We start from the raw sequence: 25025 nt of genomic DNA, 5'->3' as shown, positions 1-25025 counted from the left end.
AAAGCTGCAAATTAGTGAGAGCTTTCACTGTTTCGAAGTTTCATAATAACATTAAAACTACTCCTTGGAAAGTAATAAAACATGCATAAGATTTCTGGGAAAAATTATTCATATGCCTATAAGTGGGAAATATATTCTGCAATCAGCCCCTGCCTGGCTGCACAGGATTGATGGAGATCACTCCTCCACGTTGCCCAGGCCTGATAAAGGATGGTTGCTTTCTAAAACTCCAAAACGAGTCCTAGAGATTTTATTTGCCAGCATTTTCATGTTCAGGGTGGGATGGGATGTGTGTTCGTGAGCCTGTGGGTGCGGGAGGAGCCCCAGCAGCCCCAACTGCTGCCCATGTCCCAATGGGTATGGTAGAAGAGAGGAGAGCCTGTTTGCCCCTACCCCAGTGGCTGCCTCCCACAGAAGAAACCACTGTTTTTTTTGAGTGTTAACTTCTCATAGGCACTGGAATAAGGCTTCTTAGATTTCTTGATAAATGAGGGATGATCTCTAAGGAACCTCGATTAATAAACAACATACAGCCATGAAGTCACATACTTAAAACATTAGATGCATATGTTTTATCTTTACTTACTTTCTACTGTCTCTAATGAAAGGGACAAAGCACCCTTTTGGGCATCCTAACAACAGCGTAGCCAGACGTTCCCATAATAAGAATACAAAAAAATTGCATTCACCTGAAGACAAAGGGGGAAACAGCCTGGAGAAATTCAGTTTCTAGCTTTTCTTCCTTGTTGCTGTATCCTGTATGCTTTAGAACAAGCTGGAATTCCACACAAGTCGAGCAGCATACAAGGGGCAATATTTCAGTGAGTTGACCTTTAACTGTTTTTTGTTTTTATTGCTTGATCTCAAACTTCAGGATTTGATATGATTTCCGTTTCTCTTTTAATTGCCAACCAGCCAAGCACAGAAAGTTCTTTTTGGAAGTCACAGTCACAGTGCTCTACTTCTGCTACCTCTGAGTGAGCGTGCAGCATCCCAGCCTCACATCACTGCCCCTTCAGAGGGATTATCCAGATTAATCCTGTGTGATTCCTATTCAGTGCTGCGATAAGCTGGCTAAGTCCATTCCCACTATTGGGGACTAAAAATCATGTTCCTAAAAAGAACTTATTCAGTGTTGTTAATATGTTATTCATGTTGAAGAATGCTTTTTGTTTATTTGTGAATACATCTTCTATCTGTGACCATTGGAGCTGCTTGTTAATATAACTGAAACATATTATTTCTACATGTTATTGTTTATACACTAAACCACATACTAATGTCAAGTATGACTAATTACAGTAATGAGTTCTAATTGGGTACATTTTCACACAAGTAATGGCTTGTACAGATGTTTGGAAACCTTTCAAAATTCATTAGTGTATTAGCAGAATGCATGCGAACAAGAGAAACCCTACTCATCATTTGTGAAGATGTTAATGAATATCCTTCTGCACTACTGAGCAGTAAACGTAACAGTTAAGATACCCATTTGGAAAAACTCTGAGATGAAAGATCAGTGGGACGGAAGAGTAAGGAAATCCAACAAAACCACATTTTTTGGCCACATTTGGAATCATCTGTCTTCTCTAGTGCTTTAGTCATGATCCTTCAGCAGTGGCTCCCCTGGCCCCTGCACCTCTCAGGCTGGACACAGGTCTGTCCTCAGCTGCAAAATAAAAAAAAACCCAGAACATTGGTAACTGAATTTCACTTGTAAAAACTGATTATGTTCCTCTTGCCAGGATTAAAAACTAGTTAATATTGCATTGATTGAATAATTATTATAGCTTATAGCATAGTGTCTTCAAGAGGAGCCCGAGTTGCCAAGCCATTGCTCCATCTGAACAGTTCCTATAACTTCATCAAGTTTTGGGTGGAATTCCCTGACAAAGCCATGACAAGCCCCTCAGATAGTTTGATTTCTTCTAACTTTTGGGGCAGAAGTATAGTCCAGAGAACATTGAACTCTCTTTCTTGCATAACAAGATACCTGGCCCAAAGTACAAAGGGAACCAGCAGTCTGAGTTTCAGGGACAAAGTGCTTGATGTTCAGGAGCTTTTCTCTACATTTTGCCATCCTCTGTCAGAATCTGGAGTAGACCAGGCGCTACATAACTGCAAAGAGAGCTGTAAGGAGTGGCCTTATAAGGATTTCTCTGCTGAGCTCTTGCAGTACAGGCAAAGTAGGAGGGGAAATACCCGGGTATGGTGGTGCCTCCCTGGGTATGTATTGCAGGCATACTGAGGCTGTTGAGCAATGCAAGGGCACGATGAAAGTGATGTATAGGAGGAGAAACAGACACCTGGAACCAGCAGAGTAAGTTGCCAGTGTTGCCAAGTGCTGAATCTGAACATCCACAGGAGATACAACTATCTTGGCAGTTTCTGTCAGCGTTTCAGTGGGAACAAGCCAACAAACATGGCCCTTTGTCCCATATTTAAAGGATGAGGCAAACAAGGAAGGGGCTACCCTTGTGGAAATGTGATCTTCTGCCATGCTTCTCAAAGGCAGGAGAGAAGTAACCACAGAAAAACCCAAGCATTTGCTTAAGAGAAGAACAATATAGCCACTAAGGCATTGACTTTCCAAAGCACAGTGAAAAGTATCACCATTGACTCAACTGAAGGAGCTGTGGCAGACAGGAACAGATCTGTGGAACATCTCCTCTTTCTCCTGGGTGCCTCAGGTTGAATATAAATCAAACAGATTTTCTTCAAGATGGAGGAAAATGGTCGTCAGGACCCAACACTGTGTAGGCTGAGCTGTGTCACTGAAAACCTGTTTGAAAGCCTTTGCCTAATACCTTCAGGGACTGCTCTGAACAGAGCGGCTGGAATGATGCAACCTGCAAAGTGCCTCAGTCCTAAAAACTTCGTGATCTAATGGGGCTGAAAGAGGCTGAAAAAGAAAGAAGAGCCAACTGCTGCCTTCAGTTGCTCCTGTGATTAACATCATCTTCATGCAAACAATACAATGCAAATAATTTCAAAATACCAGATAATCTAACAATTTGATTCTTCCCAGTGACCCTTCCAGAAAGGAAATTTCCAAGCAAGAATTAGAAAGCTGATGGTATTTCATGTGCAGGCTGAGATACTGGGTTATTGGAGAAAAGTCATATTTGTTTGACCATAGATAAAAAGAAGCAGATAAAACTGAGTCATAAAGGATGGAGTCCTTTTCCTTTCCTTTCTCCAGCTGTTACCTATAAATTAACTGAAGTTAGTGAAATAAAAACCAGAAATTTAAAAAACCCTAATAAAACAAGTCAGTTTGCTGACTTTATGCTCTTTCTGGAAACTTCAAATACAGTAGTAATTTTACTTGAATCTTCTTCAAAACATGTGGAACCATTACTAAATTCAAATTAATGCTAGAATTTCAGAGTGGGGTACTTAATGCATCCTTCTTCACTTACATTTACTGAGGCCAAAAGCTTCAAATGATGAATGTTGTAACATGGGCTCAGTATGGTTGCAACTGCCCAGGCTTTTCACACCACACATGAACTAAATGGCATACGCTTGTTAACTGTGTTATTTCTTTAGCCATAATACTACAGCAGTAAACTGCTTTATTTAAGTTTTAGGTAGGAGGAAAATTAGTAACGTGATCACAATGGTGCTGACCAATATTTTCTGGAAAATTTTGAGTTTTATGTAACCTTTTGGTTTAAGGTCTTGGTCCAAGTTTGAGAGAACCAATCTCTGTGTATGGTGGTTGAATAACCTATCATTTCTTAAAGCATGGCAGTCTGTGAACATGCCCACTCTCTGAAATGAAAAAAACTCAAGCAACTAAGTGACAGTTAAGCTTCAGAAACATTCATGTCAGCCACAACACAGGACGTCTTTGGATCTGGATGGTGTCATACTCTCCAAATTGTATTTAATGGAGTGAGTGCTGTGTTGCATACAGTGTTTTCTCTTTTAGCAAAATAGATGGTAGAGACAGTCTTATTTGTCAGTCAGAAGACCAGGAATAAGTTTGCAACATTTTGGAGAATTTTTAAGCCCACATTTTGGAGAATTTTTAAGGTCTTTTGTTGGTGCAGCAGATGTTCCTACCACAGCTTGCTATGTACGAGCAATAGAACTACAAGAAAAGAGAAATGCTGAAAGAAATCTAAAGAAGTTTAAATTTCAACTCAGTCTAAGGCCATGAACAAGACCATGTCAAAACAGCATGTGATTTCTACAATTGTCAATAAACATGGGATTTTGATAAATTACGTAGTTGATACTACTTTTCTGGCTGATGAAAGATGTATATCTTATATATCTGTTATATATTTTTTTGTTGTCAGGCTATTTGTTGCACTTTGTAGTGTATTTCTTCATCCCAGTTTTCACTCTGAAGTGTGTCAAAAAAGAGAAACAAGCATGGGACACTGGCACATAGTTGTTTTACCTTCTCCTGATGGGCGCCTAACAAGGTGTGAGCAAGGCTTTGCGCTTGGTGTCACGTGCAGCCAGCCAGCCACCATAATAAGGGCACCGCAAACATAAAGGATAAGACAAGCAGTTATTGGTTTGATGTAGACAGATTTTCTCCCTTTTTGTCAGTGGCCATAAGCCAATTTGTCAGATTAAGTTAACACCTGAAATATACATAGCAACGGCAAGTTGGAAGTGCCTGTAATGTATGGCATTTTCAATGCATCACATAAGTTTAGCACTAATTGTTAGGAAAAATTATTAAATATCATTCATGGTTCTTCAGGTAATAGATGAGCTTGCTGAGTAACAGAATAGAAGGCACATTTACTAAGGAAGCTGGTGTAAGCTGATGAGATCTGCCGAAGAGCTAACAAAAAGCTGAAGGTTTTTAAATCATAGACTACTTGGACATTCCTCAATTATATTATCTTAAGAAACTTCACAGGCATTTCCTAGGAAATACATTTCCTAGTGAACCTTTTGATACAGCATGCTATTTGGCACACACTGGGACAACACAAGAGTTAAGTGTTATCAATAAGGACTTTTTTTAAAAATCCAGTTATCTAAAGCTATAGGTTGTACAAGGGAATTTTGTCAATGTGCGTAAATCCTTGAAGTGAAAGTGCAAAGATGACAGAGCCAGGCAATTTTCAGCAGTGCCCAGTGACAGGATGAGAGGCAATGGGCATCACCTGAGACGCAGGATGTTCCCTCTGAACATCAGTAAACACTTCCTGACTGTGAGGGTGACCAAGCACTGGCACAGGTTGCCCAGGGAGGTGGAGGAAGCTCCCTGCTTGGAGACAGTCAAAAACTGTCTGACTATTGTCCTGGGCAACTGGCTATTGGTGGCCCTGCTTGAGCAGAGGAGGTGGACCAGATGACCTTCAGAAGTTTATTCCAACCTCAACCATTCTGTGACAGGTGAGATATCATATGTTCTAGCAAGAAACCAAAATTTTTCTTTGCTGACTTTTGCATTAATGTGACACAGCTCTACAGAAAATGTATGAAATGCTAACAAGTATCACAATCTGGCATATTTTCCTGTTACATATGCCTATGTTACATTTAAACTGTTCTATCCACTTCCCCCATTTTCTGTGTGCTTCTAGGCTAACCATTCTCCATTTACTGCCAATTGGGACATAGCAATTGATATTTGTGGTACCTACAGAAAGGAAGAAGACGACTAATGATTATAGGATATTACTGCTAACAAGTTAAATTTAGCTGTACGTTCTCAGAGCTTAAAGTGCATGAAAGTGTTAGCTCTAATACTTTGTGCAGTCAGAAATTTTTGAAGTATTTTATTATTTTCCGCTTTTATCACTAGCCTGAAATACCAGTGGGAGGTAGAAAAGAAGAAAACTTTGATTCTATAGCACAAGTTGGCTGACAAACTGTGGCACACATTACACATTTCAAAGACCACATATAACACTCACAAGAGGATGTTGCCTTAAATAAAGAACTGTTCTTGTAACCTGATGAGAGGGCAGGGGGAAGCAGAGGAAGAGAAGGAAGGATGTGGCCGAGATTGTATTCCTGGCTTGAATTTTAATATTTGTTCTCTACTTCTGCAATCCACCAGCTAACCCAAGGATGTCAAGTTTTTTTATATTTCCTCTTGGAATTTTTTTCTCCATTGTTTATTATAAGCCTCTTGTTCACAACTGAAAAGTCTTTTCTAATTTTTACCATTTGGCATAAACTCCTGACCTCAGGCAGGCAGATCTCGAATCATGCGGCAGCTGAACTACTAAAACATGCTTTTTCTGTCTTGTTCTAGGCAGCACTCAGTTTCCAGGTTCAAGGACAAATTAACTTACGTTTGTTCAATAGACAGGATAAAGTTAGAGCTAATGCCAGTTCTTTTGAAATATACTTTGGGTTGCTGCCCTTCTCTTAGTTGTTGCTTCACCTTTAAAGCCCTAAAATGCAAGTTTAAGTGAAAAATAAAACCAGCCTGGCTAATAAAGACATGATCTTGAAATCACCTCTTAAGCAAATGATTCAAATTGTACTATAACAAAAATTAAGTATTTAATGTTTTGGTTTCACAGAACTGAAGAGTAAATGCAGAGATTATTTTGGCCTAATTCCTTCATGAAAGAAGTGAGTGGGGTACACTATTTTTATATATGTTTTTCAGTTGTGTTGTAATTGTAATTAAATTTTCTTCCCTTGTGAGGTACGCTTCTGTAAACAGCTGAATGTGGACAATGCAGTGCTGGATGTTACAGAAACGGGTTGAGAGTATTTTGGAGAGTTCTCTCACCCTAAGTTACAGAAGGCATTTCTTAACCAGAATTAGTTATCCAGAGTAGAATTAAAAAAAATCTGGACAGATATTTGCCCTGCCAACAATAATTTGTGAGGATTATAGACAAGTTTCCCCAAAACATTAAGCTTCTAAATTCAACTTTAGACTTCTAAGTAAGCTGTTTCTCAAAAGTGCTGAACCTGCAGCAGTTCCCATTGAATGCTTGTAAATGCATGAATGAGAAGCATGATGGCAATATCAAAGCAGAAAGGCGATTGCTTTAAAAAAACTGAACAGTAAGCTTTTATAATATACAGCTACACTCTGCAATTTACACCACCAAAGCTGAAATATTTGTTTTACAGGCAGTAAAACTGAACTCATATGCTGAAGATTTATCTGATGTCCCACTGGTGAAGGAAATCGCATCTGAAATATGGAAAGTTAGTAGCTTCACACTTGTGCTAGAAAGCTGCTCTACGGATGAGCTAATACTAAATGCCCTACCTTGCTTTTCCTAAATAAAGAAAAAAAATCTCCAGTTAAGGAACTGATTTAAAAAGAAGGACTCTTACTGATGCAGATTATTACTCTTTGTAGACAAGATGAAGTGCATCTTACTGAAACCGTACAAGCACTAAATGAAAGGCTATACTGAGTAGTTTGCATAGCAGGTTTTAAAATGGCCTCAAACAACTTGGAGATTGAACTACAGTCTGCTTTTTAAACAGCTACATTTTTAAACTTGAAAAAGTTTTCACTAAAACATAACAGTTAAAAAATTTACCCAGGTTCTTCAAAAGCCTTTAGTGTTTCACCGTTCACGTTATGATTTGATAGGAAAAGGGTGCCCTCTCTTGGTCATAGCAAAAATAATACAGAGATAATCTGTTGCTATAATGATTGATATAGAACTGCATTCCCAGTGTCCTGCCTTGTCAAAAATTTCCACCTTTCTGTTAGATAGCAATTGTTTGATAATGTAATGCTACTTTTCCTGTAATTTGAGGGCAGGAATTTCCTCTCCTTATCTTTAGAATTCTGCAATAGCAAACAAATGTCAGTGAATAAAAAATATCTGCATTGTTCCTCATGCTGCTACAGTATTCCTGTTTCCATGACGTTTCATTATCAAGGAATAAAAAGGAATACTGCTAACATAACAGGAGTTCCATGGACTCAGAAAACTACTGCCTTTCTCATATATCATTTTGCATAAAACTTGAAGCTGTCTTCAACTAAATGTTACTTTCTGAGGTCCTGTTGTTAATGCCTAGAAAACTTAAGTAAAGTAAAAACTTAAGTAAAAACTAAAGAAAAGTTAAGTAAAATATCATAGTATCATGCTTTAGGAAAGACTCTGGAACTTCACTACAGGCCTAGGGAATTTATTTTGCTTTATACCTTCCATGACCAAATTATTGGAAGGAATTAATGTCACCACTTCTGAGAACAATTTGCTTCTGTAACCATCCCTGCATTAATAATTCTTCTGGGGTCAAGTGCTTGCTCAGTAAGTATCAATATCTCACAGTATTTGGCTCGATGCCTTCACTGCTTTAGAAATTGTTTGGAGATTTGCTTTCTGATTAGCATAATTATGCTCATTTTCATTCTTCGTTTACTTGCCAAATACCCAGACTTAAAACGACTTTCTGCCTATTCATATTATGTAGGCAACAGGCTAGTCATAGGATGGTTGTTTTTCATGGCAAGATTGCAATGACACATGATGAAAACAAGAAATATTATGTCTTGCAATTGTACCCCATGTCCAAGAGTGGAAATGCACTGAAAAGGTTTGAACATATTCAAACTATAGTTTTTTATATGATGATAACAGATTCATAAAGTCACAAACAGTAATTAACTCTTTACAAATATGCTATAAATAATTCATAGTATTTGCCCCTCCAGCACAATTATCTGACACCATTAAGAGACATTTCGGCCTTGTCCAGGCATGTGTCACCATCATTCAGAGTTTGAAAACATAATTAGGAATCTATATTAGGGATTGAGTTCACAGTGTAGTCCCTTGTATTGTATGGTAATCAAATCTTAAAAAAAAAAAAAAAAGAAAATAGTGTGTAAAAGCTTTACTCTTGAGGAAAGAAAGCACTCCTTAGACAAACACGTACTTGCAGATAGAGACAGGTAGAAGAAGAAAACCAAGTTGCTCATCTTGTGAAGCCTAAAGAACCATGACAAACACTGCATTCTGAAACCTGTCCTCTATTACAGCACTCTGTCATTACTTCATTGTACATACTGCTGGTGTACTGTAGTACAATATTATTGTAAAGGAAACTGTACAATCTGCTCTATAGATGTAAACATTTGCTGGAACAAAGTCTTCCTGAAAGAAGCACCATTAAAGAATTCCCAAACAATTCAGCATCAATAAGATGAGATAATGATTTTCTATTTAAAGACTTGCTCTAGAGTAATAATTCATCATAGAAAAGAAAAGGCTGGCAAGTATGAAACAAACTGGAAGAATGAGTGCCATATACAGCAAATACATACCTACTCATACCACCAGTGTGGGCAAGCCTGCCATGCAGGCACTATCATTCACCTCTTTCTTTTCATGAAGCAGCATGTGAGCTCAGTCACGTACCAGATGAAGTGTCAGCAAGAAGGCTTATGAATACTCTATTCTAAATTCTTAGTTGAATTCTTAAACACAGCATTCAGCTCATGCTGCTAAAAAAAAGCAGATAAATACACATATAGACACAAGTCACAAATTTTGGGTGCTTTCCTTTTAAATACTCATTGTTTTATTTTCTCTCTCTTCCTATATGGTGTGAGAAACTTCTACTACTGTAAGCATATATTGCAGCAAATTTAAACAGCGCTGAAATGTTTATGCACAGCAATCTAACAGTAAAATGTTTGGGTATTTCAGTATCTTTTAAAACTAGGTTTGCAATCTTTTAAACAAGAGATACGTCTGTCTTCAAAGTACTTTCTCAGCTTTCTGGTTAAATGTTGCAGTTTTATGAATCATGAGTTTTTTCTGATTTAAGTATGCAAAAAAAGGAGTCAGTTTTGGTATCTGAACAGGAGATTTATAAATATTTCTGGCAAAAGTGAGAAATAAAACCTGCAAGAAAATAGAATACTTCTCTTTCTGCATTTCTAGGACAGAGGTGTACTCTGTCTAGGTAAGTGGATACTCCCAAGCCCACAGTCCTCCCACCTCCATCTCCCTCCTCTGCCTGGTGTCTGACTCCTTCTACAAGCTGCCCAGGAAGCCAGCAGCATGTATAGCCACCAGATACAGAGCTGAAGGAGTCTTCCCACCCCATGAACTGATCTAGTGCTTTGATAGGCTGAGAAAACACCAGGAGTGATGAGGAAGGAAGATTTTTATTAAAAATACTCAACTTTTAGATGTACTTCACCACTTGCCAAGCAGGAGAGGAAGAGATCTTCTAAGTGAGGGGAAAGCTCATTCCTGTCCCTGCTGTCTTGTGCACAAAGTCCGAGTCCTCTTCTACCATGCCTTTTTCCAGTGCAAGAGCTAGGACCCATTAAATAAAAATAGGCAATCAATGTTCTTTATGTCAGTTTGTAGAATTTTCTGCTAAGGATGCTAGAAATCTGCATGGTTCACAGGGCAATTAGAAGCTTAAGGAACAGAAATTCAGCAAAGAATACTGAATATGTAGGAATCACTTCTAACCCTGTGTGCAGGGGTGCAGATTGTTTGAGCCTTTGCAGATAGTCAGCTGGAGTAACCTTGCCCCGTATTCTATTCAGTCTGTCTAAACACTTACGGGCCTCAGCTGTGAATTGTCTCGCAGATAGAAATGTATTGAAGGGAGAACCCTGTTTATTCATATAGAAGTAAAGTTTCCCCCCTCAAAAAAAAGTAACATAATTACATGCTGGATAGCAGCAGCTGGACTGCAGCTGGACTGCTGGACTGCAGTGTGACTAACCGGTCGCTTTTCTTGCCAACCTCTTCTTCCTTCCTTGGAGATCTGCATCCTCTGATGTATTTTGCTGCCTTCTATCTCTTAAAGTCAATACATTTAAAAAATAGTTTCTGTGTGAAATATAGCGCTTTAAAGCAGATCCTGATTCTGAGGTAAAGTTCTCCCTCATACCGCTCATTCTCATCCATAAGTCTAAATATTAATGGATCTGATATATGTATTTCTGTTTATTGTGTCTCAGGATGCTTTTCACTAGGATGTCTCTCTATTCTGCTCAGCCAGCAGCACATGTTTACATCTGCATATTCTCCAGAGCACACTTTTAGCAAAAATGTCTTGTAATTACGAGTATTATTACAGACTGAACCTTACCTCTCCCCTTTCGCAAGAAAGACGTTTTGGTCCAGTGGTAAAATTCAATTTTATGTTAGCTGACAGCCATCCCACTTCTGAAGATACTTGAGAGATCTTCATTTTGTTGCCTACTCAGTGCAGTAAAATTTTAATCAGAGCTCTAGACAAGCTAACTTAATGCAGCACATCTGATTCTTTTGCCTTAGAAGGTTATTCTGATGAGAATCTGATGCCTATATTGAAGATTGCTAAGCATGTGTATTTGAAGTGCTGTGAGAATTACGAAGAATATTAACTAAGTTTACAGGGTGGCAGTGGATAAAAGAGAAGCTTTCAAATGTAAAATGTCTTCTTTCCTCCTTGGTTCACAAGTGACTTGAGATTAAATTTTGCCTTATATTGCCTACACTTCCAGGCCACTAAAGTTTACGAGCTAAATTCTTATGGAGTAACTTATTTTCACCTGACAGAAGTTCCCAAAATAAACAATGACCCACAATTTCCATTTCACCTTTACTCCAAGACTTACTAGGATCTTTCTGGGTTGCTGTGATGGTTTAGAGGTTACTGGCAAGTCAGCCAGCATTGAGGTATTAAATACAATGTTAACATTGCTGTTAAACACATGGAGAAGTGTTGATTGTCAAAGAATCCTTGTCAGAGATACATTGACCATAACACAAACAAGCAAATACTCTCACCCCCAATCTCTGTCATTATTTGAAGTATTTACAGGTATAGCCATCTGACCAGACAGACCAATATAAACCTACAAAAGTTAGAGAATAGAAAAAAGAGTTGGAGGAAAGAAAAGAGGACTGTCTGAGACAAAATCCCAGGTGTCAACAGGGCAGTTCTCCAGATAATTATTTACTGTAGACGGGTTTTCTATTAAACATCCACCAGAAGCATTACAGCCCTTTGGACATAGAAACAGTCAGCAACATAAACCTTTCTTCTCTGTACAACAGGAGGAGCAAACTCCAAGAATGCACAAAGGAGCAAAAATAATCCCTCTCACCGCCATATTCACCACCCTAAGCTAACCTGAAAACACTACTGTCCCTGGAGAAGGTTTTTAAGCAACTATCCTACATGACAATAAAAGATCAATGTTTCCTCAGCTGATTACACCACAAGCTCTTGGCATGGCTATATTGGAGCTGGTAACATTTTCAGCTGCTAAAATACATCTGTGTTCCTATTTTAAGGTGCAGAGCTCCTCACTCTGCAATGCCAGCTGAACTGATCTTGATACCCGGCCTTATTTATGTCCTGCCTGTCTTAGGAAGCAGCTGTGGACTTTGTGACTAGAAAGTGCATCAACGTCAGATGTCTTCTGCAAGGTCCAGGGCTTTGCCAGGCTCTTTCAAAAGTCACAGCATAAACTAGTCAGTGATTTTATGAAGAGACAAACATGCAGTCAGCATATCCTCTCCTTTGCTGAAGCAGAATGCCCTACTCGCTGATTTCACTCAATTGTCTCCAAGATTTTTTTTTATGCATTCTCATGGGTTCCCTCAAACACTGTAATATTCTTTCCACATCAGCTTTAGAAAAGATGACCGCTGACAGTGTGCCAATTAATCAGCTCTTTCTCCCCTTCCTGTCACTCTGATCACATCTCTATTTTTTGTCCAGCTTTGATACTGCCAGTGGCCCCACAAGAATCATCAAAATTTATCTATATGATTTGTCTTCTAACAGCAAAAGGTAATTCAAGGTGTTGTTTACTCTTCTAATAGGCTGCTGCGGCTTTTCAATTATAAATTGCATGAATGGCAGAGTAAAAAGCTATGTTGCTTCTAGCTACAAATGCAAGTTTATGGCAAACACCAACTTTGCTAGCATCTTTTAGACTCTAACTGATGCTCTGGTTACTCTGAGCTGCCCAAGGGCCCGGTCGTCCTCCTGCATCCCAGGCCTCCTGCAACCCATGACAACCAGTCTGGCAGAAAGGCAGGAGGAAGAGCTGAGAGGGAAGCAGCATAAAGAACTAACACTAAGCTTACAGACTGTTACTATCTGATGGTATTTTCTCTCAACAGAACTAACACCACTATTTGAGTTTGATTTTTGTTTTGAAACAGGGTATTTTGTATTTTAAAGTGGGAAAACAATCCTCTTATCAGAGTTCCTTGCAGTGGAGAATTAAGAGAAGGATCTGACCTTCTACAGCAGCACTGTTTTGATTTGTACTCTACTGTTAGTGTGGTGCATGGACAAACACCATTTGGAAAAAATGCCTTTGCTTGTTTTAGTCAAAATATTTTGAACTGAAGGAATGTGAAAATATTCAGCAGGAGCTTATTACCTTTACCATAGGACGTCAGTAGCTGAGACAAGACTATGTTTTATAAATATCATGTGGAAATCCTGATTATGGCTGCTATTTGTAGTGTGCTATCACCAGAAGCAAATATTTGGAGATACAAGGCCTTTTGTAGACTTAACACTCTCGAGGAATGCTGTGGAATAATTTAGGTGTTTACTTCAGAAGGCTGAATAAAGGTCAAACGAATTCTTAGGAAAAAATCTCTAGCACCATACTACAGTCCCCTGTAAAATCATCTAAGAATCTTAGATTTTTATCTAACGTAATTCTAGGTGATAATATTTCTCTACAATATATTATACGTTATACATATGTAAGAGAGATATATACCATATATCATACAGATATTACAGAGAGATATAATGCATTATATATATCTAGGCACTTACATAACTCTAGGCAGCAACCTTCCTGAAGAAGGTTGGGTTAAAGTATTTTTCCTGCAATAATGACAAGTAAGGATATGATTATTGAAGATTAATATACGGTGCACATAGTGTTTCATACAAAAAATATCCTTTATAAGTCTATCCTCATCTTGATGTATTCGTATGATTTGCACTGTTCTGAGATAATTCTTTGCAAGTCTAGGCCAGTTATAAAGCAATTTTGCTTCTACACTTTTGTTCCCGCTTACCCTTTTCTATCAGAAAATGCTCTGGCAGGAAGAAACTACTTTATAGCAAAGCTGAGTTCTTCCTGAAATTAAAAAGAAAAAAATTTTATGAGAAATCTGTGACTTAAGATGACGCTAAATATTTAGTTGAAAATATTAGTAAGGAAAAAAAGAATTACAAACTATGGAGTAGTTTCTTTTCTTATTTCCTAATAGCCCTGTATTTGCTATGTTCTCTCAGAATACTGAAACTACGTATTCTGTCAGTCTGTTAAATCATCAAACTATCCAATGTTTTAAGACTTAGACAGTGCTTTAACAGAGAAGTAAAAATAATCACTGAGGTAGCAGGAAAGAAGACAATTGCTCTACATCCTTGTGATTAGGACCTAAGACACTGCTCTCTAGCTTCTGCTGCTCTGAAGATTTGTCTGGTTGTACAAAACGGAACAGAATCCACAATTAAGAAAAAGAGCAGCCAATCTCAGTTTCCACAATCCTTTGATTAAGGCTCTGATTAACAAAGCAGGACTTATGGATTTAAGTAATTTCAGATCTACAATGAAATCAAACAACTTGTCCACATCTGGAAGGAAGGCTAACACACTGGGCTTTTTTTATTAAGAAGTGTCTCTTCCCTCTGTAGGCGTGTGAACATGATCCCACTTTTTGTACTGTTTTCTCTGCCATCACACTTCAACAAGCTTGACTGCATTTAATGAACAGTTTGGGTATATCTGAAATAATACGTTTTAATGAATTTACTAATCCCCTCAGCCCTCCCCTCCCTCATCACACTAGCCAAAAGAAATTAACGTGCTAAGACTTGATATGAATGGGCAAGTCCCAACCAAAAGAACTATTCAACTACAAGACATTATTCTTGTTAATTTAATTATCACACACCTTTGAAAAACTTGTCAAAGAGATTTATCTCAAATCATCTATCAAGGGTTGGTGATACAGCAGAGTAATGAGGACAATTAACAAGACTATGAGCTCTGCAGAAAACATGGAAGATGTGCAGCTCCATTATCCACTGCTGTTTGAGAACACATCCTACTTGTTTTTTTTTGTAAAACACATGATGCCCTCTGGCAACAAAAATATTGCTTATGTGGAATTTGTAATGAAGTCAACAACTACAGTTTCTGAAATTATGACTCTAAAGACAGGTGAGCTCTACAATGGTCTCAAGTTAACAAGGGCAGGCCCAGGTTTGTAACATTCAGTGAAAGGCACCAGGATCTTTCTTATCACCACAAAGTCCTCTTAAAAAACATAGGACCAGTGTTCATTTTGCTTGCTGAGCCTTCTCCTGTTCCCCAGAATGGCTCTCAGCACTCACACTGCCCTTTGGAAACATTTTTTTTCCGGTTATACTTCTTTTCTATCCCCAGTGAAAATTTCAAGTAATTTTAAAGCAAAAAAAATAGAAAATTAGTCTGTAGATAACACATTTTGGGGGGAACAAAAAATAACCCTGGGCTTCTCAGAATTACATATTTCACTTTTTTAAGGCTATCACAAACACTGACTGCTCATGAGCTGTTAAACTAAAAAAATATTGTAATTTAATCATGGTTCAAATCTCAGTTTTGTTCTGATATGAAAGAGAAAAATCTGTCAAAACCCTGCAAGTCCTCACAGTCAGTGGACACTACTTCCTGACCAGCTGCAGGAAGCTGCTACTTCCATGGAGAAGTTTTCCCTAGACTCTCAACCACCTGCCTCTCCTAGCCCCATCCATCCCTTGATTCCCCCTCAGTCTTCAAAACTGAACCTGCTCCTGAGCCAACGGTGCTTCAGATGCACACTCTCAGGTAACCGATCCTACAAGGTCTTGTCAGTACAGTGAAAACTTTGTGCATCAGAAATCAGCTAGGATTTCACCAGCCCTTCCCATTTCAGTCCTCAACAATAAACTATTCTGCTTCTTCCAGAAAAAGTGTATTTCTTAGTGGCACAACACATGCATGTGTACTTCTTTTGGAGGATGTCTTGAACTCAGCATAGGAAGAGAGAATGAAGGAACTGGGTTTGTTCAGCCCAACACTGGACAGCCAGTCACAGTCCTCCAATATACAAAAAGTATTTACAGAGGAGATGGAGGTACTTTCTTCACAAGGATGCATAATGACACCTAATAGGCAACGAGCACAAGTTGCTTCAGGGAAAATTCATCTGGATATCAGGGGAACTTGACCCTGAAAACCATCAAACATTGGTATAGGTTGCTTAGAGAAGTGATGGGGTCGGCCTCACTCATGCCTCAGCTTGGCAAATCTCAGAAAGCCTCGTCTCAGGCCCTTCTTTCAGCAGAAGGTTGGGCCATGTGATCTCCAGAGGTCCCTTTCAGCTCAGACTTTTCTGTAGTAGAGGCTGTTACTTGCACACGTCTATGTAAAACAGCATCTGTCTCATTCCTTTTTCTTAAGAACTATGTTCTTTCATATTCCAATCCTGCACCTTCCCTACCTACCTTCAGAGACTTCTTGTTCCAGCTCAGATTACCAGCCATTTAAGTATCCAGTTAAAGACCTGAGCCTGCTTTTGAAGCACTCTCAATGAAGTGCCAATAAAGCAGTATGAGAGTTACTGTCAGATGCTACATTGGTCTGAAGATTACTACACAGCTGGGCTTAGAAAAGACAAGATAAGGAGCAGCAGAAACTCCCGACACTCATATTATTTTAGGAAATCCCAAGCATTTTCTGCCAGAAAAGAACCAAAATAACAGCTAGCATATTGCATTTAATAAGCACCCATATAACCACGTCCACTGTATATCTTAGTGTATTCCAGCTTTTATATTTTTATGACTTTATTTGTGTATATCTGCTTTTAAGTCTTCTCTGGCTCTAAATGATTGGTGACCTACCAGGAGTTCTGAATACAAATAGGAATACTGTTATGAATACAACGGACTGCATTTTAGTCTCTGTGTGACTTCTTATCTGAAGAGTTTTGTATAAAAAGCAATGGAAATAAACAGGTCTAACAAGATTTGAAGTTTATCTCAGCAGATCTGTTCTTGACTCAGAAATCATTGCATGCAAACTTGTCGAGTCACATTTGCATAGAGCAGAGTGTGCTTCAGAAATCTTGGAGGAAATAAAGGTTGTCCTTTACATACCAAGAATTAAAATTTTAATTTAGTGATTACTTATGTGGTTCAGGGCTTTAATCCCCCTCATGTATTTATGCTTAAGGAGATTATGTGTGGTAGGTAATAGTTTGGTTAACCAATGTGCAATGTCTAACCATATCAGGAGAACTGATCACTTTCCAGATTTGCATCCTATGAAAATACATGAGGAACTGTTACTACAATAGTGTGACTTACGTTTTTCTTTAATAGTTCCAGCCTCAGTACTATTTCAAAGGAACGTGCTGTTCCATCTACACAGCCAGTACACTCAAATTAAAGCAGGGCTTTTTATGAGGAGGTGAGCCTCTAGACTAATCATTGAAGCACTTACATTTTTTGCTAGAGGTCTCTTGGAGGTATGCATCTTTTTTTAATTCCAAGAAATGAAGTTCATAATTCCTAGAATTAGATTCTAAATTTTCTGGAGGATATTATTTATAAGTGACTAAGAACTGAGAAAGCAGCTTCTGAGCTGAGGATTGATAAAATCCTCAAAAGTGGCTAGGCAGCATGCAGCTAAGCATAACTGTTGCTGACAGGTCAGGACCATAAATCTTGAGTTGTGAATGCTAAATGGATATATTTACACTGTATTGCCTTACTAGTTTACTGGCATTGTATCCTTATAGCCTAGTTTTTGTTATTAATAGAGTTTCCAGCAGGTTATTTTTTTGTGTGTTCAGCAGTAAAGCTGCATGTGACATATCTGTACAAATTACTGCTATATGGCTACCTTTTTTACTCTTACGTTGAACTGGGATGGAAAAAGAATAATTGAAATGCAATTGGTTTCACATTGGTTCTTTATACATTTTACAAAAAGAAAGAAAACTTTCATGAAATCATAGGGAACAAACGCTTTACAAGGCTACTCTTTGAAGACTCCATGGCAGTATATTTGCTATTACTAATCACTTCTTAAAGGGATTTAACTGCTGTCTCTCATACAGCTCTGGAGACAGAGGACCGCTTTAGCAGGACTGATCTATAAAAAAGCCAGAAAACGAGGAGAGCCAAGCACACCATTTCTACGGAGCAGCAGATCTCTTTGTCAGATTTGGGCAAAGTCACTCCTGAATTATCTATCGTACAGAAACTTGACTAATATTTATACTTTACAGATTACTTTGTTACTCTCCTTTTCAAATAAATTTAGTAGTATCACGTTACGGGAGAAGCAGTTTGTTATTTATGATCAAATTTCAGAAGCTAGGGAGATTTACTTCAAATCTTATCTGAATTTTGAACATTAAAAATCATATAACTTGGAAAAATCCAGCTTTCAGTTATTCTATTTTCCTTATAGGAACAGGGATAGAGAAGATGAGGATAACAAATATCCTTGAACTGGCTGGATAAAATAAATCAACAGAATTTGGTTAATTAGAAAATCCAGGCTTGCAGTGATCTTTTTACTACCTCTGAGAACTGGAAATCGTCTGTGATGCAACACAAACTGTAAGTCTGCCCTAGACAGAAGATGGGAAGGGACTCTGCTCAGAATTAACTTCTGACGCAGCCAAAGTCACTGCAGAACCAAGAAGCTGTTCCAGGTTTCTGTGCTCGCATCTCCATACACCCTTCCTGCTTCCCTGGTTGCTGAAATGCAGAAGTGATCTTACTCAGTTACTTTGCTACTTCCATTCATGGATGCTGCCAAAATGATTAGAGAGGAATGAAAATATTAATAGAATATTTATACTTCTAAATTTCCTCTTGTATGTATTGTACATCTAGAACTTTAGGCATGTAGAGTTGTGAATGCACTATTTGTAATAAGGCCATTAATGAAGCCAGTTCTTCAATGCATAGTGACTTCACACAATACTACTGGGCTTTCTTAGTTTTCCACCCACCAGTACTATTGTTGAATTCCCCTATGAGTTCTTGCCCAGTTGTGAAAAATCAACACTCCATCAGATTAATTCATAATAGTGTATGAATGTGGAACTGGAACCAGTGGATTTTGACTTCATTACCATAGACCTTTGCTTCAATTTTAATTTACTTAAAATGAGCATCACAATATAAAAACTTTAATATAGTATTTACATGCTGATTTTTACTAACTATTGTGTGAAAAATTCCCTAACAATTGTGCTAGCATAAAACACAGGAAAAAGCTGCCATCTGTAGGGACTTGGTTTACTTTGTGCTATTTCAGTTTCTGCCTCTATCACACACCAAGCAAGGCACCCTGTACATTATAGAGTCGTAATATGACTCTCTAAAATATTCAAACCCACTAATCATCTTTCACAAATCTTTTCAGTGTATGATGGAATTCATTGTTTTCTTGTAATCCTCTTGTCCAGTTCAGAAGCTGATTTGGCACTTTCTTAAGATCCTCTCTTTTACATATGTTCCCAGAATCTGACCTAGTAACATGCAAATCCTTATATTTCACTAAAGCCGTTGATTAACTTAGGAAGCACCTAAGCTTTCTAAGAGCTTTCTCAGAGCTGTAACATAGCCTCTAAAGTTTCCCAAGCACATCTGTTTTGATGCCTAGGAGCTACCTGATACCAAATCATGCCTAAACCTGATCAGAATCCAGAACATGAACATTCCACTCCTCCAGTCCCTTGAGGAGAGCTCTATCAGCCAGGCATTCTTGGGGAACACTTACTGAGCATCAACAGAATCAAGTATCATCTCAGGAAATGTAATGGCAACCACAACAGTTTTAAAAATTAAAGTTAATTGCACCACTTTCCTCTTTATGCCTTACCATGATTGCTATAATGTTAAGGGCTAGAATCCTGAGGGATATGCTAAGATCCAATTCCTGTTTACAATAATTTTTCTTCAATCCACATGCAGATGATGGTGAACTTTTGGCTCATGGCCCTTGCGACATTGTCTATAACCTTACTTTCTTCTTCTTGGGCAAATAGTGTAACTACTTGGCTCCAGAATCAAGTCCAGTTTTTTTAATTCTCTTTGGTCCAAAGAAACAGATTTTATCCCCATCAGTGGGATCTGGCTCAAACAAAGGGTAGACAGTCAACTAAACCAAAAATCCAGTGGTTAAACTATTTGCTTGAAAGGTGACAGCCATGGCCCTGACCTTACATAGGTACAAATAAAACTGAAAGTGAATTCCTGCTTACAAATAAACTCCTGTAGCCTAACTGATCATTGCATTAGAGGAACAGTATCAGGAAAGAAAGAAGCAGAGAAAGAGAGGGAGCAAGACAGAGTGATTGCTTCTAGAAAAACTCTACCCTTGTTTCTTTACTGATAATTTTCTCAACCTGACAGTCCGAAATATTGTAAAAATGGGCAATTTTTCAGGTATAAAGTTTAGAATCTTAGAGCAGACCATGTTTTCTTTACAGTTCTGTTAGGGTGTCAAGATTTTTTTTCCATGTAAGACAATTTCTTTCTGAAATGCATTTACTTTCATCGACAGAAACAGCTGTGTACTGGGCAAAGTGTAAAGCAATAATTAGGAGTTTACCTTTTAAATATAGTTTGCTGGGATTCTTTCTTACAACTTTTTCTTGACTAAGGGTTTGATGACTAGAGCTTCTTTGAGTTAGAGGTATCATTTCCAAATGCTGTAGTTTAATTCCAGTAGGCAGCTAAGCACTACATAGCCCAAAACAGCAAACCAAAATAGATTATACTGTCTGGATCCATATATTACAGGTTCAGGCCAGGTTGGATGGGGCCTTGGGTAGCCTGATCTAGTAGGATGTGTCCCTGCCCATGGCAGGGGTGTTGGAACTAGATGATCTCTAAGAAGTGGTCTTAGTCCTATAGAGATTTGCAATAGCTTTTTTATGAGTAAGGAATTGAGCTAAAGAATACATTAAAAAAGTCAGTCAGAAAATCAATAATTTAACTTGAGCTTTGTAAGTACCTAATACCTTGCTAATCAAATTATTTTGCTTCTTCCTCATCATCTCAGTTCCTGAAGATAATATTTCTTAGCACTTCTACATTATTCTGATCGGTAAAGTAAATGCCTATCAGGTGAGTTACCAGTACCAAAGAGTGCTTCTTTGATGTGTGTCACAGCTTTAAATACTGCTTATGTTTCAGTGTAGCTTTAAAATATTTTGGAAGTATCCTTGCTTTGAATGTGTAGATAATACATGCAAAGAACACTTTTAGAAAGAACACTTTTAGAAAGAACCCTTAGAAAACAAAGACAACAAAGCCCGTGTCTTAACCATGATTCCAGTAATAAATAAAACTGAACAACTAAATTATGTAGGAATATGTATTGTTTGAATTTCAAAGGGAATTTCATGTGTTCAAGCTTTACTAGCACTAGCGTTGATCAGCTTTACACTGAGGTATTTGTGCATACATGTTAACAGACAGGTTTTTATACATAATTATTTATACATAATTGTGAAATTAGCATCCTGCTCAATGGTTTTCAAGTTCAATATAAAGTATCTTATTAAGTCATATAAAAGGGCTTGATGATATGACAATTCCAGTGTTACGTTCTTTGTTTTGCAGTTTAAGACCATGTCACTTAAGATGCGAAAGCAATTTGTTCTCTGTCTTCTACTTACTGCTGCCAATGTTTTTTCTTTCTGTAACTTTTACAAATGTGGATGGCTAGTTGCCTGGTCTGTTCCAGCATTCCTACCAATAAAAATGAAGTCCAGAAAAACTCTTCCAATAAAAAGAGTCAGCCATGAAACAACAAAGGAAAAAATAGGTAAATTAATCAATGTGACATCCTCTGAATAATAGATAAGTTAATGTGTTACTGAAATTAAAATAACAGAGATACACGAAGCAAAGCCTACTCGCGCCTTAGTTATAAAGGTCAAGAAAAGGCATGTATATTTTCCAGATTTCCAAGTGATAGTAGTGAGGAGTTCCAAGGTAAATGCAAAAAAATGTAAGGATACATACGAAAAGAGGCAAAATCTGAATTCTTCAAAGTGCGTGCACAAACTAATTACAAAAGAAGATCATTTAAATCGGTTTTGAGATGAAATGTCAACAACAATTAGTGGGTAAACCTGAATATTACTTAAAGAAGCCTGTTGACTGGTTTGCCTTACAAATACTGGATACGTGTTTCCTAAATTGTTGCATTCTCTAGTAATAGGAACAAACTGAAGATACATTTTAGAAATCTTGAGGAAACAATTGACATAGATTGGGTCAATTAAACCCTATCCTAACTTCAGGTTTGAGTTGGTTAAGGAAACTTGACAGTTTTGAGTGATGTTTATCATTCTCCATAAAAGCTGGCAGGTGGTTTCACCAGTCTTCTAGTGTCAAAGCTGGTTTAGGAGTTACACTGTGCCCAGGGGAGTTTGTTCCACAGGGTGAAGAAGGACAGGAAGTTAGTTACTGCCTCAGAAATTGCGCCGATTCACGGCTTGTGGGTTGTGTTGTAAACCCTGTTTCAGTGCCCGATGGCCCTTTCAGTGAAGAAATCTTTCATAATATATAATCTGAACCTCCCCTGGTGCAGCTTGAGGCCATTCCCTCTTGTCCCGTCCCCTGTCACTTGGGAGGAGAGGCCAGCATCCACCTCTCTACCACCTCCTTTCAGGTAGTTGAACAGAGCAATAAGGTCTCCCCTCAGCCTCCTCTTCTCCAGGCTAAACAACCCCAGTTCCCTCAGCCGCCACTCCTCTTAAGACTTGTTCTCCAGCCCCTTCACCATCTTCATTGCTCTTCTCTGGACACACTCCAGAGCCTCAACATCCTTCTTGTAGTAAAGGGCCCAGAATTGAACACAGCATTCGAGGTGAGGTCTCAACAGTGCCATGTACAGGGCGCAGAATAACGTCCCTGGACCTGCTGGCCGATGCGGGTTTTGGTCTCTTCTCCCAGGTAACAAGTGACAGGCTGAGAGGAAGTGGCCTTAAGTTGCGTGAGAGGAGGTTCAGATTATATATTATGAAAGATTTCTTCACTGAAAAGGTGAAGTGGTTGAGTCACCATCCTTGGAGCTATCTAAAAAGATGGGTAGATGAGGCACTCGGGGGTATGGTTTGGTAGCAGACAAATGTGGTTGGACTCAATGATCTCAAAGGTCTTTTCCAACCTAGTGATTCTACGATTCCATGACACTAAGTAAATTATTTAGATAAGAATAATTTAGAGCAATCTATTTGTAACTACAGAGAGCCTATAATTGCCTCTAGCTTGATACAAGAATATAGCTTGATTTCATGCCAGGTCAGTGGAGAGGTCCAGCTGCAGATGCTCAGCTTTGCTTTTACTGACTTGCTTTTGCTCACTTAAAACACCTAAGCAAAAAACACCTTTCACTTAAGAAACAATATTGCAGCAATTGTAAAGGCAGATACGTTACTGAGAGTTTTTTTTCTGATGTAGTACCAACAATGCATGCAGAAATATCCTTATCAGCTACTGCTCAGAGCTAATCACAATGAAATTCAGTACACCAGACTGCCACCTTCTCAAATGGGGCAATCAGCCCACCTGACATCTGCCTCCCACCAATGATCTTTTTGGGTAAAGAAAATAGGCAGAAAAATGATGTCCTCAAAACCAGTACATCAGTACCATTTGTGCACTTGAAAAAGATAAAAGTGCTCTGTTGTAGCTCTGGAAATAACCAAAGCTTTAACCCTTTTCTTCTGTGCTTGGCTGTGAGCTCTATTCATAGTACAAACTGTAGTCACAGTTTTGGGGTTTTTTTTAGAGATACAAATATAAAAAGATCAGGATGATTTAGTAACTGAAATAAATGTGTTGACAAGCAAAAAGTAAAAACGCTATCTTTTATCCTTTTGACAACAAGGGAAAAAGGCCTTTCCAGAGAATAAGCATTTTCGGAGTCTAGTGAGAGCGTGGTACTGATTGTTTAGGTACCTGTTTACACTTCCATTTTTAGCATCTATTAGTACTACGGATTTACAATACCTTAAACAATTCATAGTTGAGTCCTGAGAGAAGCAAATTCTGAAAGACTTCAGTTGAGTTTGGCTGCTCTTTGCTCAGCAGCAGCCAAATTGAAAAGGCACTACAGTGGTCCTGAGAATAGATGATGTAAGGCATCAGAAGCAGCTACAACACAGATCATAAAAACAAAGTGTTAAAGTTCAAGTAAAAAAAAAACCTTCTAAGGATAGAGAATGGGGTACATAAGCAGAAGAAGATTGAAGATTTTTTATTTTATTTTATTTTGCAAGTTTAACTTGCGTGTTAAATCAAATTTTCTCAGCGTGAAAGAGTTCAGGAATTTAATGAATATGTTGTTTATGATTGGAAATAAATATGTTTTTCCTTTTCTCCTGCAAGCTTGGGGGGAAACACCCCTCTGTTTCATACAGTTGTGAAGTGCATGCTGTGAGCTGCTGAAAGGCGTACAGTGTCAAAAGTTGAGTCCTATGTAGTCCTGGTTACTCCCCACATCATGCAAGAAACTCATGCATGCATTTCTTTTATGTTTCACAAACAGTAAGAGATGTAAGTTCTGGCTGTGTGATAACATCTATAGAGAAGACAGATTATTGTAAAGGTTTCTCTTTTATTGATGTGAGTTTGGGGTAACTGTGCTATGCACAAGTGGTAAACTTTTTTCCATGATCAAGAAATAAAGACCTCTCCGATGGTTTCCATGACTGTCCATGCAGCAAAAGTTTACATATTTTACAACAAATTGACTTCTAGCGGGAATTCTGAGAGCAGTAGGATGTGCTGTAGCCTAGTTAGTCATGGGGCTTGGAACTAGATGAGGGGGTTGGAAACAGATGATCTTTAAGGTCCCTTCCAACTCAAACTATTCTATGATTCTATGATTCCATATTGACAAGCAAAAGTCAGCATCTGCAACTGGACTTCAACAGAAGTGTGGCCAGCAGGTCGAGGGAAGTGATTCTGCCCCTCTATTCCAAGACCTCACCTGGAATACTGTGTCCAGTTCTCAAATCCTCAACTTAAGAAGGGTA

General features: G+C 38.3%; 1 long non-coding RNA gene across 2 annotated transcripts in view; it reads right to left on the bottom strand.

The window, feature by feature from the left end:
- Nucleotides 1-198: 198 nt before the first annotated feature.
- The window catches only part of LOC128852031 (uncharacterized), a 25494-nt gene continuing 667 nt past the window's right edge, over nt 199-25025 (bottom strand). The window contains exons 2-3 of one of the 2 annotated variants that reach the window (XR_008449651.1): nt 23998-24141; nt 199-1669 (exon numbers count right to left, since the gene is read on the bottom strand). This is a non-coding gene — a long non-coding RNA (uncharacterized LOC128852031). Of the gene's footprint in view, nt 1670-18625; nt 18718-23997; nt 24142-25025 lie in introns of those variants that run through there. The other variant, XR_008449652.1, reaches the window with a different exon arrangement.

This window comes from Cuculus canorus, chromosome 4 (assembly GCF_017976375.1).
Source record: "Cuculus canorus isolate bCucCan1 chromosome 4, bCucCan1.pri, whole genome shotgun sequence".
NCBI classification, from domain to species: domain Eukaryota; kingdom Metazoa; phylum Chordata; class Aves; order Cuculiformes; family Cuculidae; genus Cuculus; species Cuculus canorus.
Note: the sequence above shows the minus strand (reverse complement) of the source record. Positions and strands in the feature narration are given on the sequence as shown.